Source organism: Melopsittacus undulatus, chromosome Z, assembly GCF_012275295.1.
Source record: "Melopsittacus undulatus isolate bMelUnd1 chromosome Z, bMelUnd1.mat.Z, whole genome shotgun sequence".
Classification (NCBI taxonomy): Eukaryota; Metazoa; Chordata; class Aves; order Psittaciformes; family Psittaculidae; genus Melopsittacus; species Melopsittacus undulatus.
The window spans coordinates 67,392,770-67,405,529 of record NC_047557.1 but is presented as its reverse complement, the minus strand read 5'-3'; positions in this window follow the sequence as shown (position 1 = coordinate 67,405,529).

Here is a 12,760-nt window from a genome sequence, read left to right as displayed (position 1 = left end):
CCCTCAGGATTCTGTGATTCTGTGAAGGTCTGAAGTGCAAGAAACAGATGTCGTAAATATCAAGACATGAAAATTTTACACTGATGCACTAAAAGTTCTACTTCAATGTATCCTATCTAATAAAAATCGAACCAAATTGAGTTTAAAACCATGACAGTCAAATTTTTTCCTGGATGTCATCCAGTCCGAAATCTTACCCAAAGCAGGGCTAACTTCTGTGTTTGTTTAGGTTGCTCAGGGCCTGGCCTAGGACAAGGAATTTTCAAGGATAAACATTACACACAGGGGCACCTCTGCCACTTTTTAATCAATCCCACAGTAAACAGGCTTTTTGTCTTATATCCAGCTATAATCTCTTTTCCTGCAAGTTAGGACTGTTGTCCTTTGTCCTGCAAGCATACACCCCTGAGATCAGTAAGATTTCATCTTCTAAGCAATATTCATTTTTGTAGTTGAAGATTGCAATAAGATCTTCTGAAAATTAAGCTAAACAAATCAATATCCCTCAGTAATGAAATATGTTATTTGCTCCAGACCTCTTCTGCTGACCTCTCTTGAGCTAGGCAGTATCTTTCCCATACTGGACTCCCAAAACTGGATACAGTACTTCAGATGTGGCCTCATAAGTGCTTTAACTGAGGGAGTAATCACTGGTGATTGCATTCTTGATAACACAGACCATCTTTCTTACACAGTGTCCATCTTACAGTGCTGTTTCTACTTAATATTTGTCTCTACAGGCACTCAGGTTCCAAACAGACCAAAAAAATTAAATTTGTTTAAAGCCCAGTTGCAACAAAATCTATGATTGCTTCTTTAAGGAATTACTAAACACATCTTTGATGTAATATCAGTTCAGAGATTGTCTGATGAACAGAGTAAATCTAGATGTATATATCTAAGATCATAAACCCTTAATTCATATAACACAGAAATCCTGTTATTTCAAAAGCTATTCTAACCCCAACACTCAAGCCACTAGCAGTATACAGAAAGAAATGGTTAGTACAGTTCCAAAAGAGCTTGGGGATAGAAACCAAATCAAGCAGTGGACTTTAAACTGTTTTGGTAATGATGTTGTTTTCACTACTGTTATTTTGAAATGCAAATTCACTCTGCAAAAACACTATAAACTGAAGACCTTTTTTTTTTTGCTAGCAATTTGGAAGGAGTAGAGCACCATGGAACATATTTTGCTTTATGCTCAGATAATTGCACATATAGATCAGTATGGTAACTTCTTTTCTTTACAAGAGCTGGTGTCATGTTGAGCAGTCCTGTTTACATGAACTTGAAGTATTTGTTTCAAGATATTTCAAGATACTTCTTATATACGAGTAACTGAGAAACAGTGAAGAACTAATTCTTCATTTCTTCCCTCAAATGTGCCCTGGACTCTTCCTACTAAACAGAGCTTTCCAGAATGTTTATCTACCGTATATTTAAACTTTGAATCATAGAACGGCTTGGTTGAAAGGGAACTTTAAAGCTCATCTAGTTCCATGTTCAGGGACATCTTCCACTAGACCACGTTGCTCAAAGTCTCATCCAACCTAGCCCTGAACACTTCCAGGGATGGGGCATTCACAACTTCTCTGGGCAACTTGTTCCAGTGCCTCAGGCAGTTCATAGTGAAGAATTTTTTTCCTAAAGCCTAATCTAAATCTCCCCTTTGTCAGGTTAAAGCCATTCCCCTTTGTCCTCTCCCTACAAGCCCTGGTAAAAAGCCCTTCTCCAGATTTCTTGGAGGCCCCTTCAGGCACTAGAAGCTGCTCTAAGGTCTCCCTGGAGCTTTCTCTTCCGTAGGCTGAACAAGCCCAGCTCTTTCAGCCTGTCTGTATAGGGGAAGTGCTCCAGCCCTCTGATTATCTTTATGGCCTTCTCTGGACTTGCTCAAATAGTTTCACATCTTTCTTGTCCTGGGGGCCCCAGAGATGAATGCAGGGCTGCAGGTGGGGTCTCACAAGAGCAGAGGGGAAGAATCCCCTCCGTTGACCTGCTGGACACATTCCTTTCAATGCAGCCCAGCCCGTTGGTTTCTGGACTGTGAGTGCATACTGAAGACAGCCCATGTTGAGCTTCTAGTCAACCAGCACCCCACGTCCTTCTCTTCAGGGCTGCTCTCAATCCACTCTCCACACAGCCTGTGTTTGTGCTTGGGATTGCCCTGACCCAGGTGTGGGACTTACACTTGGCATTGTTGAACTTCATGAGGCTTGTACTGGCCCACTTCTCCAGCCTGTCAAGGTCCCTCTGGATGACATCCCTTATCTCCGGTATGTCAGCTGCACCACACAGCTTGGTGTCATCAGTAAACTTTCTGAGGGTGCATCAGTCCTGCTGTCCAAAGATGCTGAACAGCATCTACACCAATACTGACCCCTGAGGAACACCACTTGTCACTGATCTTCACTTGAACATTGAGCCTTTGACCATAACTCTCTGAGTGCAATCATTTAGTCATTTCCTTACCCACTGAGTGGTCCATCTGTCAAATCCAAGTAGTCATCTGTCAAAATCCTGTAGTCATTAATTTTCTAAATAAGTGATGACCTTGGAGAAGATAATTTACTTTAATTTTCTTTAACTACCTCTTTCAAAGCATAAGTATTTGCCTGCTAGGAAAAGTCTGTCAAACACAAGGTACTGAAAGAAGAAGATTTATTTTGTTTGCTATGACATTTCTCAGGAAGGTTCAAACGAGCTGTCTGAAAGAGATGTTCTTGATGTGAAACTTTTTCAAAGCCTATTTAGACACAAGTAATGATTTTGACAAAGTTGACAATAATGTAGGGATCGAACTAATAGTTTCTCAAGTCACCCGCCAAAAGCTTAGAGAGAATCAATAAGCAGTTAGCTATATGATTCTGAAGCCAAAACAGATCTTGCTGTTGTAAGAGAGCTCAATCACAAAATGAGGGATAGTCAACATTTTTACAGAAGGCAAATTCTATTCATGTTTATGTCACTGAAACTGTGGGATTAATTCTCTCAACTTTCAGGTAGAAAAATGAACAAACAGCTGGTCACCTATGCAGATAAAGCCTGTATCACTGAGCAGAGAGACAAGACAATCTCCACCATTACACCATTAATTTCTTTTGGTTATCACTCAGCATCCCATTTCCATTTTTTGAATTTTAAACCTTCAAGTCCTGTGCTGCTAGCAAACTCCAGGTACAAGTGCAGAAATATTGGTCAGTATCACATTGTCAAGAAAAGCTAAAGATATATTTCACCCAGAAAAAAGAAGGAAAAAAAAAGCAGCTCTTCGTTGTACACATTAGTAAATGTTTATATAAATTGCAGCTGTGTAGGAAAATCTTGGTTCATCTAAACCCATAAACACTACACAGGCAAAATCTTCCAATCCTTTCATTGGACATGAGTCGTTTTTCCAGGACACCTTATACAGAAATGGAAATTACTAAAGCAAACTCATCTCCCAGGATTTTGAAACAGTTGACCAGGCAGCCAGGCTACTGGTGGCCAAAAATCACACACCTACTTTGCCAACCACACTTCTTCAGAGTAGAACTTACATCATACTTAACACCAGTGGCTGGGTATACTCAGTATCAACATTCAGGGAACAACACTGGTCGAAAAAAAAAATTCATGTAGATTAGAACAGAAGATAAGGTGTAGGAAAAGGAATATGACTGGACAGGAAAAAGAACACAAAGTTAAATTAAAAGTCAGAACACAGAAGTCATTGCAGAGCTCTGTGAATCAGAAATGGACGTTTTGCAGTCTGAAACATAACTTGCTGTCGTGGTTTAAACCAAGTCTGAACAGCTCGTTCACTCACTCCCCACCTTGCTCCCCTGAATCCCGGAGAGTTAGGAAGGGGAATCCAAAGAATGTGGCCCCCACGGATTGAGATAAGAACGGTTTAATTGCTAAGGTATAACACAAATCACTACTGCTACTACTACTACAAATAATAAATGATAAAGCAAACAACAAGTGAAGAGAATACAACACCTCACCAGCCACCAACCCATAACTCACTCCACCCTCCCCAGCTGAGCATCGCGTGCTACCTCCTCCATTTCCCCCAGCGCTCCACCCCTTCCCACTCTCCCCCAGTTACATCCTGGGTATGACGTGCTATGGTATGGAATACCTCATTGGCTAGCTTGGGTCAGGTGTCCTGTCTCTCCTTCCTCCCGGCCTCCCCTCCTCCCCGGCAGAGCACATGCTCCGAAAAGGCCCTGAACAAAAACACCTGAGCAGTACCTCAAAATATGCTCGCTATCAAGCAACCGTTCCCAGCCCAGATATCAAAACACAGCACTGCACCAGCTACAAGAAGGAGAAAAATGACTGCTACTGCTGAACCTATGACACTTGCCCATGAGAACAGGTCAGTTACAAAAAATTGTCTTGAAGCAACTGTGCAGCCTGGATTGAAACTGTGAATTCACAGAGGAATTTAGCTTCCATCACTGTCAGTCCAGTGTCATTAATGATCAATAACCATTAGAAAAAAATCAAAACTTTTGAAATATGTTAAGCATGAAGAAGACAGATATTTAAGAGAAGCTAGAAAACAAAGGCAAGCAGTCTGAGTTGTCCACATTTGACTAACTTGAAGAAAAATACCCTGCTGTATTTCAGTTTCAGCCCTTACAAAAACAGACATTAGCACAGCTACTTACTCATCTATCTGTAAAACATTTGCACCTACCTGACAAGAAACTAGTCAACAAAATATACTGTAAAATTGCTTAAATAGAATAAATAGAATAGAATATAAATAGAATAAAATAGAATTTAAATAGAATATGAAAAAAATCCTACCTTAAAAACTCTTCTCAAATTTACAGTATTACACTTGTGACAGAAATGAGTTTCAATGAATAAATCCTTTTTTAAACACTTGAGTTAAATAAATTGTTAAATAGTTGTTAAATAAATTGCTCCCTACTTAATCAATCAGCCTGAGGAAAGATCTTCCAAGAAATCCTGCTACAGTATGCTCAAGTAACACATTTAATTCCTTTTGTCTTTTTCTATTAAACACATATTACATTAAAAGAGTGTACGGACAGAAATGTCACCCAGAATGTGGCCTGTAAAGTGCATATCCAGAAAATATAAGTATTTACATCAAAAACATAAGCTTATGAAAAAAGGAAATTTCTTAAGGAAAGAAAATGTACCTGATGCACAGGTAGAAGCAACGCATCACAACATGTTACCATTCTCTTCAACCAAAACTTATCAGCCTTTCTATGTGATATATATATTAAATATGTGCAAAGAAGTACTCAGAAATTACATTAATACCAATTGCTTAGCAACTTAGTTCAAACAACAGAAAAAAAACAAGGAAACAACAAATCCTTCATAATTAACAGAAGGAGAACATATTCATTGAATAAACGGTTTGAATTACATTATTGTCTTGCATCTCTCAGTTTAAGTTCCCATGGCAACTCTTTTTTGCTCAGGAATAGCAGAGTATGAAGTAGTACCAAAGTATGATTCAGATGAACTCTCCATTTTATTGATGTTTATAAAGGCCCTCAGTAAGAAAAATAGAAAATACACACTTATGACATCAACTTTGCAAAGTACGTCAGCATACATTAAAAAAGACACCCCAACTGTGCCCTGACATTAATTTCTTCAGTTTAAACTCCTGACTGCTGGCAATAGTGACACATACTAAAAAAGCATAATTTCAGATTAACTGAGGTTCATCATTCCAGATCAAGCTTACACTTACAAAATTGTTATAAATGAGTCTAGGCAAATTTATTTCAAATCTGAAAAATTTTGCTTGCAAACGAAGCATTTCCCTCCATATATAGTACGTCTAATCTTGAAAACTGCAAAGGAACTAAAACATCTGTTAACTTCAAAGTATAGTACATGAATGACAAGCAGTAGAAGGCATGACATTCTTATTATGTGCTTATGGTAAAATAGCTTTTTTGTCCTTACACTGACTGTGGTGTCATCACACAAACTATTTTAAATAAATGTATGATTTGGGGGCCTCTAGTAACTTTGTATCCAAAATTACCCTAGCTTTATAGAGAAGGACAAGATTGAAGAGATGAAGTTGATAAAACAACATGAGGCAAGGAGCTTTCAATGTAAATAAATGAGCTGGACTTCTTTTACAGGATAAATTCTTACACAAGCTCCATTCTCCAAGCTCATAATCTTGAAAACCTGCTAGAATTAATAGGATAGATTTAAAAGAAAGCATTGGCAATTATCACAGAAGAAGTGTTCAGCTTTCCCCAAAGGACACATCTTTTCTGTCTCCTGGAGCAGCTCTGGAGGCAGGTGCAGAGACACATGAGCTTGCTCAGCAAGCTTTTTAACTCAGGCTCAGAGCCATGGCAGTGTAGCTCTATGATCTGAGGGACAAAGCTGGACTATTTCCAGGTAACTCTAGGTGCAGTCAATGTATTGTGCATAATGCACTTCTTGTGTCTGTCTATAAAAGCATACTCACTGCAACATTTCAGCTTCAGGTATTCATTCTGAAATGAATTTTAGGTATTCATTTCATCAGAATTTTCAGGTACTCGTTCTGGTTTGTCTCAGTTTTCAGAAGTTCAGCATGAGATACACCAGGAGTGAGTTTTAGTGTGTCAAGCATTGTTCACATTTAGGCATCAGCGATGTTAAGCCACAGGAACAGAGCTGTTCATCTGAGTTTATGGGCCCCATTTAAAAAGACTGACCATGATCTGTGGCTTTCAGCCTGAGGACTCATGAATTATTTCTATGAGACCAAGACCTATTCACAACAGGTTAAGAATAAAAGGCTCATCTACCAGAGTGCTTTTTAGAGAACCTTAAAGGTGAAAAACACTGGAAGCTCTACACAGGAAGGTATCCTCTTCATTGCCATGGAGCATCAATCCCCATCCCTCACAGTAAAAATACATTTTTAGGCACTCTAATGCTTCTGTTGTTATCTTTTGTCCTTCTTTGGGAGATGTTGAGACACCAGAATCAAATTCTGTAAAGAAAAAAAGTAGATGTATAAAAAAAAAACAGAATGCAAACTATTAGGAATACTACCAAATATTATTAAAAGACACTGAATGAGGTGCTATATAATTTCTCCTAGTGTCTTTGTCATTTCATCTCACTTCTATACTCTACACATGCCATATGTATAAAAACAGAATTCATGAGCACTAAGATATGACACTATAATATATTCAGCTTTTTCTCTTTACAGCATTTTTGTGTATCATGTATCCAAATTTCTATGCTATAGAGCAATCATAAAGCCATCAATAAATGATACAATTTAGCTTTTCTAGAAAAAATGTGGATTTGATGTTTTAAGCCTTTTAAAATATTAGTTTTCAAACATATATTGCAATTTAAAAGCATATTTTCCTTTAAAGTTCCAAAGCTAGAACAAATACTGGGTTAAATTCTGTAATAATGGCTCATTTATAGAGCTATTTTGGAGAAAAGAAACTACTTAGCTATATATCTTGAGAAAGAGAAGGAAACTTCTTTTTTCCCCCTATTCATTTATTACATTTCGAGGTTTTGAAAGTTGAAATAAATCTCATATATGATAAATTAATGGGAACTGCACATTACCATGATTGAAGTCACTAGACAAATTGTAGGGGGTTAGACCATTTATCAGATGACTAATCCTGCATACCTAAAAACAAAAAACAAAGCCCAAGGGTGTGTTTACAAGTATTAAAAATCCAGAGAATGGTCCAAATTTTCATAACCTGTACGTGCCATCTTCCAGAGCTAAATCTGCTTCCTACAAGTGACCTTTTGTACCAAGACCATAAGAGATAAATTCATGGTGACTATCTTTCTTTACACAAAGGCTTGATTTCGGTGTTAGGTTATCCACAGAGCAAAGCACAAAAACAACTACAAACAACTAAACTTCAGTAAAAAGTAGTAGGTGCTCCATAAGCTCCATTTTGTGCAAATAGTTCAGTGAATCATACTGAACTGTAGCAAATTATAGTCAACAAGCCTTGGCCTTGTGACTGCTTTGAAATTCTGCCTAAATAAAGGCTGACTTCAGCAAGACAAGGTCTGTCTCTGCACTTCTTTAATTTTATTTTCTTCCCTTCTCTATATAAGAAGTTTTATATTAAAATCTGTCCTGAATTCAGCTGTAAAATTTATTTTTCTCCTTCTTATTAGCTGGTGCAGTGCTGTTTTTTGACTCTAATCTGCAAACGGTGCTGGTAACACACCGGTGTTTTTAGTTGTTGCTAAGTAGTGTTTACTCTGACCAAGGACTTTTCAGTCTCTCATGCTTTGCCAGAAAGGAGGGACACAAGAAGCCAGGAGGAAGCAGAGACAGGACACCTGACCCAAATGAGTCAAAGGGGTGTTCCATACCACAGCACATCATGCCCAGTATATAAACTGAGGGGAGTTACCTGAAAAGCCCAGATCGCTGCTGAGGTTGGGCTGGGTATCAGTCAGCAGGTGGTGAGCAATTGTACTGTGCATCACTTGTGTTTATTGTTTTCCCTTTCCCCTTTTCCTTCTTCCCTTGTTATTTCCCTTATCATTATTGTTATAGGTGGTAGCAGTAGTAGTTTTGTAGTTACTGGACTGCTCTTAAACAGTTCTTAAACTGGACTGTTCTGTAAACCCCTGGGGTTTGCATTCTTTCGATTCTCCTCCCCATCCCTTCTGCTGCAGGCAGGTAGAAGGGGGAAAGTGAGAGAGAGGCTGTGTGGGTTTGAGTTAGCAGCTGGTCTTAAAACTACAACAAAACCCAAGACACATCACAAGCTCCTTTAAAAATATATTCAAAGCAGTAAGTATTTGCATAGATATAAAATCAAAAAAGAGGCAGAATCATAATTACAAACAATTCCACTACTATGGAAGAAACTCCATCACTCCCTCACACTCTTAAACTGCCCAAAGTTGTATCAAGCCCTCCATATAATCTGCAGCATCTCCATCAGCTGGTAGCACGTATGACCAAGAAAGTACTTGTCCAGTAAAATAAAGTACATGGATTTTGTATTTTAATTATTCTTAGAACAAGGGTCCATTCTTAAAGTTGTGTAATGCTGCACTTACATCATGACAGACAATGATGTAATGACCTTGCATAAAAAAGTGCATGCAAGGACATGATTTTATCATGCAAAAATATGATTTTATTTATGATGCAACATAATTATTTTAGCATTATTATGCAAACTTTTCTGAACTTCCACATCATTTCAAAGCAAGCATAAAGGTATGGGCAAATTTCAAATTCACCTGAACCTATACACCTAAGTCTCCTCATCTTCTTGATAGGATATATGAGCTTCTGTTTATTATTACAGCACTGGAACCAAGATGATTTTCCTTTCTAGCATAGTATGTTGCTGCCAGGAGTGAGTCATCTTAATCACATGCCTTTTTAAGTGGCTGGTCCTTGCTCTTTGAATTGAATAAATTAAGCTTTCTGGAATCCTTGCCTGCTGTGGCCTCTTTTTAACGTAACTGTTTACCTTTCTAAGGTCAGATAATGACAATGGACAAACGCCTACCTTCTGAGCTGACTTACATTGCCTATATCTGCAGCTTTGAATTATTTCAGGGGAAAAAGGACATAAGTTTGTGATTAGAAATAGTACTTTCTCTGACAGTTTTTTTAACCTAAGCCTAAAATACAGCTATCCCTCTAAAACTATGGCTTCCATCCTAGTTCAGAATCACAGCATGTATGGTGCTCTAGAATGAAAAAAAAAAAAAAAAAAGAGAGGAAAAATGCCAAGAGCTAATAAAAAAATACCCTGGTCCAATCTGCTTTCGAGTGTTTTTGTCTAGAGATGGTCAAAAAACCAACTTGGTTATGTGGTGCATTATGCAACCAGCTTACCAGTCCATTGCTTCTGTAGAAGCTACTGTACTCTTTATTTAAAACTAAAAAAAAAATCCATATTTTATTTTTCCTTCAGTCTTTTGTCTTGTCTCTTATCTAAATTCTATCCACACCTAAGCTAACTGGTATCTGGTTTCATTTTCAATTTTTAAACAGCTATATAATAGCAATGTAAAGAATATAAAAGTATATGGATGTGTTTTCAGATTACCTTTAACACTCAGATTTAATTGTATCCCTCTTATTTTTATTTTCAAATCACTTACTTTCTTAGGCCCAGATCTTGCATTTATGACATTTAACCTTAAGCATTCAATTAACATCACCACAGGAATGCAGGTAATCTAATAACAGTTTTCTCCCGCTCTTCACTATGGATCAGGCCTTCAGATAACAAGTCCCTTGAGGCTGGAAAATCACATCTTTAAGGATTTTATTCACATCTAGGACAGCAGGGCTTCATCATTTTACAAATCATGTAAGCAATATTGAGAGGTAATGGACAGAGATGGATGAAAAATCAGCCTAGATTTAACAAATTCTTTTAGAAGGGCCTTGCATGTTTCTTATTTTATCTGTAAGAATGAAAAATGAGATTAGCTCCAAAAACAGAAAAGTGTATCATGAACAGTTTAGGATTTGGAGAATCATCCAGATTGAGCATTAGGCCATGTCAGAGTACATATCTGGCTAGGTTTCAGCATCAGTACTTGCCAGTTACTGGGGCTCACACACGCACTCTCGGATTCCCCCGTTTCAAGGGCAAAAGAATTATCTGACACTCACCTTCAGTGCTCTGTGCAGTGGACAATGAAATATCTACCCTGCAGTCAAAGGTTTCCCTAACTGTAACTGCAGCAGTGTGGGGTTCTGCAGAAATCACAAATCTCCCCACAAATAAATACTTGCACAACTAGCTTCTGCAGTGCTGCTTGCTGCTAAGGTTACATTATTGTTAATGCCTTAATGGCCTGATTTAATAGTACCTCCCAGGTGTCTGCATAAGTAAAGGTCACACATTCCTCTGCATGTGTAGGAAAGAAGGAAGTTCAGATTTAGACCCAACCTTCTAACCCCCTACATCGTTGTGATGTTCTTGTTTGTTCTGACTGAATATTATTAATTGTTATGTTTTAATGTTCTCTAACATTCCACATATAGATCTGGCCAGCCCAACACATCAGCAGTCCTGAAGAAAGATCTTATTTTGCATTTTGCATTGAATCAATTTCTGTTTTGAAAATGCTGATTTTTATCATCATCTAAACATGTAAGTATTACAGGGTGCTCTGTGGTTAGCAGGACTAAAAAGTGAACTTCTTGTGGGATTGTATCCTTGTTCTCTGCACCCTTAGACAAAAGCCTCACAAGGCAAAAGACAACACACAGCTGCTAATACACAACTGTATGTGTGACTGCTGGCTGGCTATTAGGCTGCTGAACAGAACATCTTACAGCTGAGTAGTCATTTTTTTCCTCAGTCAGAATTTCTGCTTCTACAAAGCTCATACTTCTAATACGATCTGTAGGAGTACGTTTCATTCTAAGATTATTTTTTCTCAACTTTGAAATCAGTTGAAAGCGTCCAAAAGGGTTTAATAACTCTGAGGAGACCTGGCAGCCAGAAAGTCTGATCACAATGGTTTAGTTTCCTTAGGAAAACAGACTAACAAAAGGACAACTGTAATAATAGTTTTAGGGAAAAAGAACAAAAAAAAAAGTGGAGAAATTATTAGATCTTTCACTTAATCAAAGTGTCGTGGTTTAAACCAAGTCCCCCAACTCCCGGAGAGTTAGGAAGGAGAATCCAAAGAATGTAGCCCCACGGGTTGAGATTAAGAACGGTTTAATTGCTAAGGCACAACACAAATCACTACTGCCATTACTACTACAAATAATAATGATAAAGCCCATAACAAGCGAAAAGAATACAACACCCCACCAGCCACCGACCCATAACTCACTTCACCCTCCCCGGCTGAGCACCACATGCTCCCTCCTCCATTTTCCTCCAGAGCTCCACCCCTCCAGCCCTCTCTCCCCCAGTTACATCCTGGGCATCACGTGCTATGGTATGGAATACCTCATTGGCTAGCCTGGGTCAGGTGTCCTGTCTCTCCTTCCTCCCGGTCTCCCCTCCTCCCCGGCAGAGCACGTGCTTAGAAAAGGCCTTGAACAAAAACACCCTCAAAACATGCTCGCTATCAAGCAACTGTTCCCAGCCCAGAAGTCAAAACACAGCACTGCACCAGCTACAAGAAGGAGAAAAAATGACTGCTACTGCTCAACCCATGACACAGAGGTATAAACTGTAGACTTTTTTACACTCTACTTCCATTGAGTGAAAACATATGAGGCTGAAAGAATTTCTGGCAAGGGAAAAAGTTCTAAAAAAAAATATTTGAAATGCAGAATCTCGAATGATTACCATGTTTAAATAAAACATATTATTACATACATTTTTCATATCCAGTCTCTGTGTTATCTGAGACTGTTTTTCCAGCTTCTTATTGCCCCAGTACCAGTTACCTATTGTCTGGCTCTGGGTTATAAATAATTCTTGTGATATGGGACTATAAATTATTATTTACCACATATTAGCATACTGCATAGAGCTTTCAAGTTGGGTTAGTCCTTAGAAGTATTACTAGCTTTAAATGTTAAACAAAAATTTAAAGATGGTGCTGAAGAGGTAAATCTATCATTCTTTTAAGCTACTCAGCTGCAACTCTGGCATGGCACACTCCATCTTTACCCATCTTTAGCTTTTCATGGTCCTCTTCCCTTCACCACACAACATCGAAGATTTTCTGTTAACTCCAGACACTCTGCCTCCTAGTCATCAGGGAAAAAAACCCAGCAACTTTACTGCACAATAATTTTGATAGCTTGGTT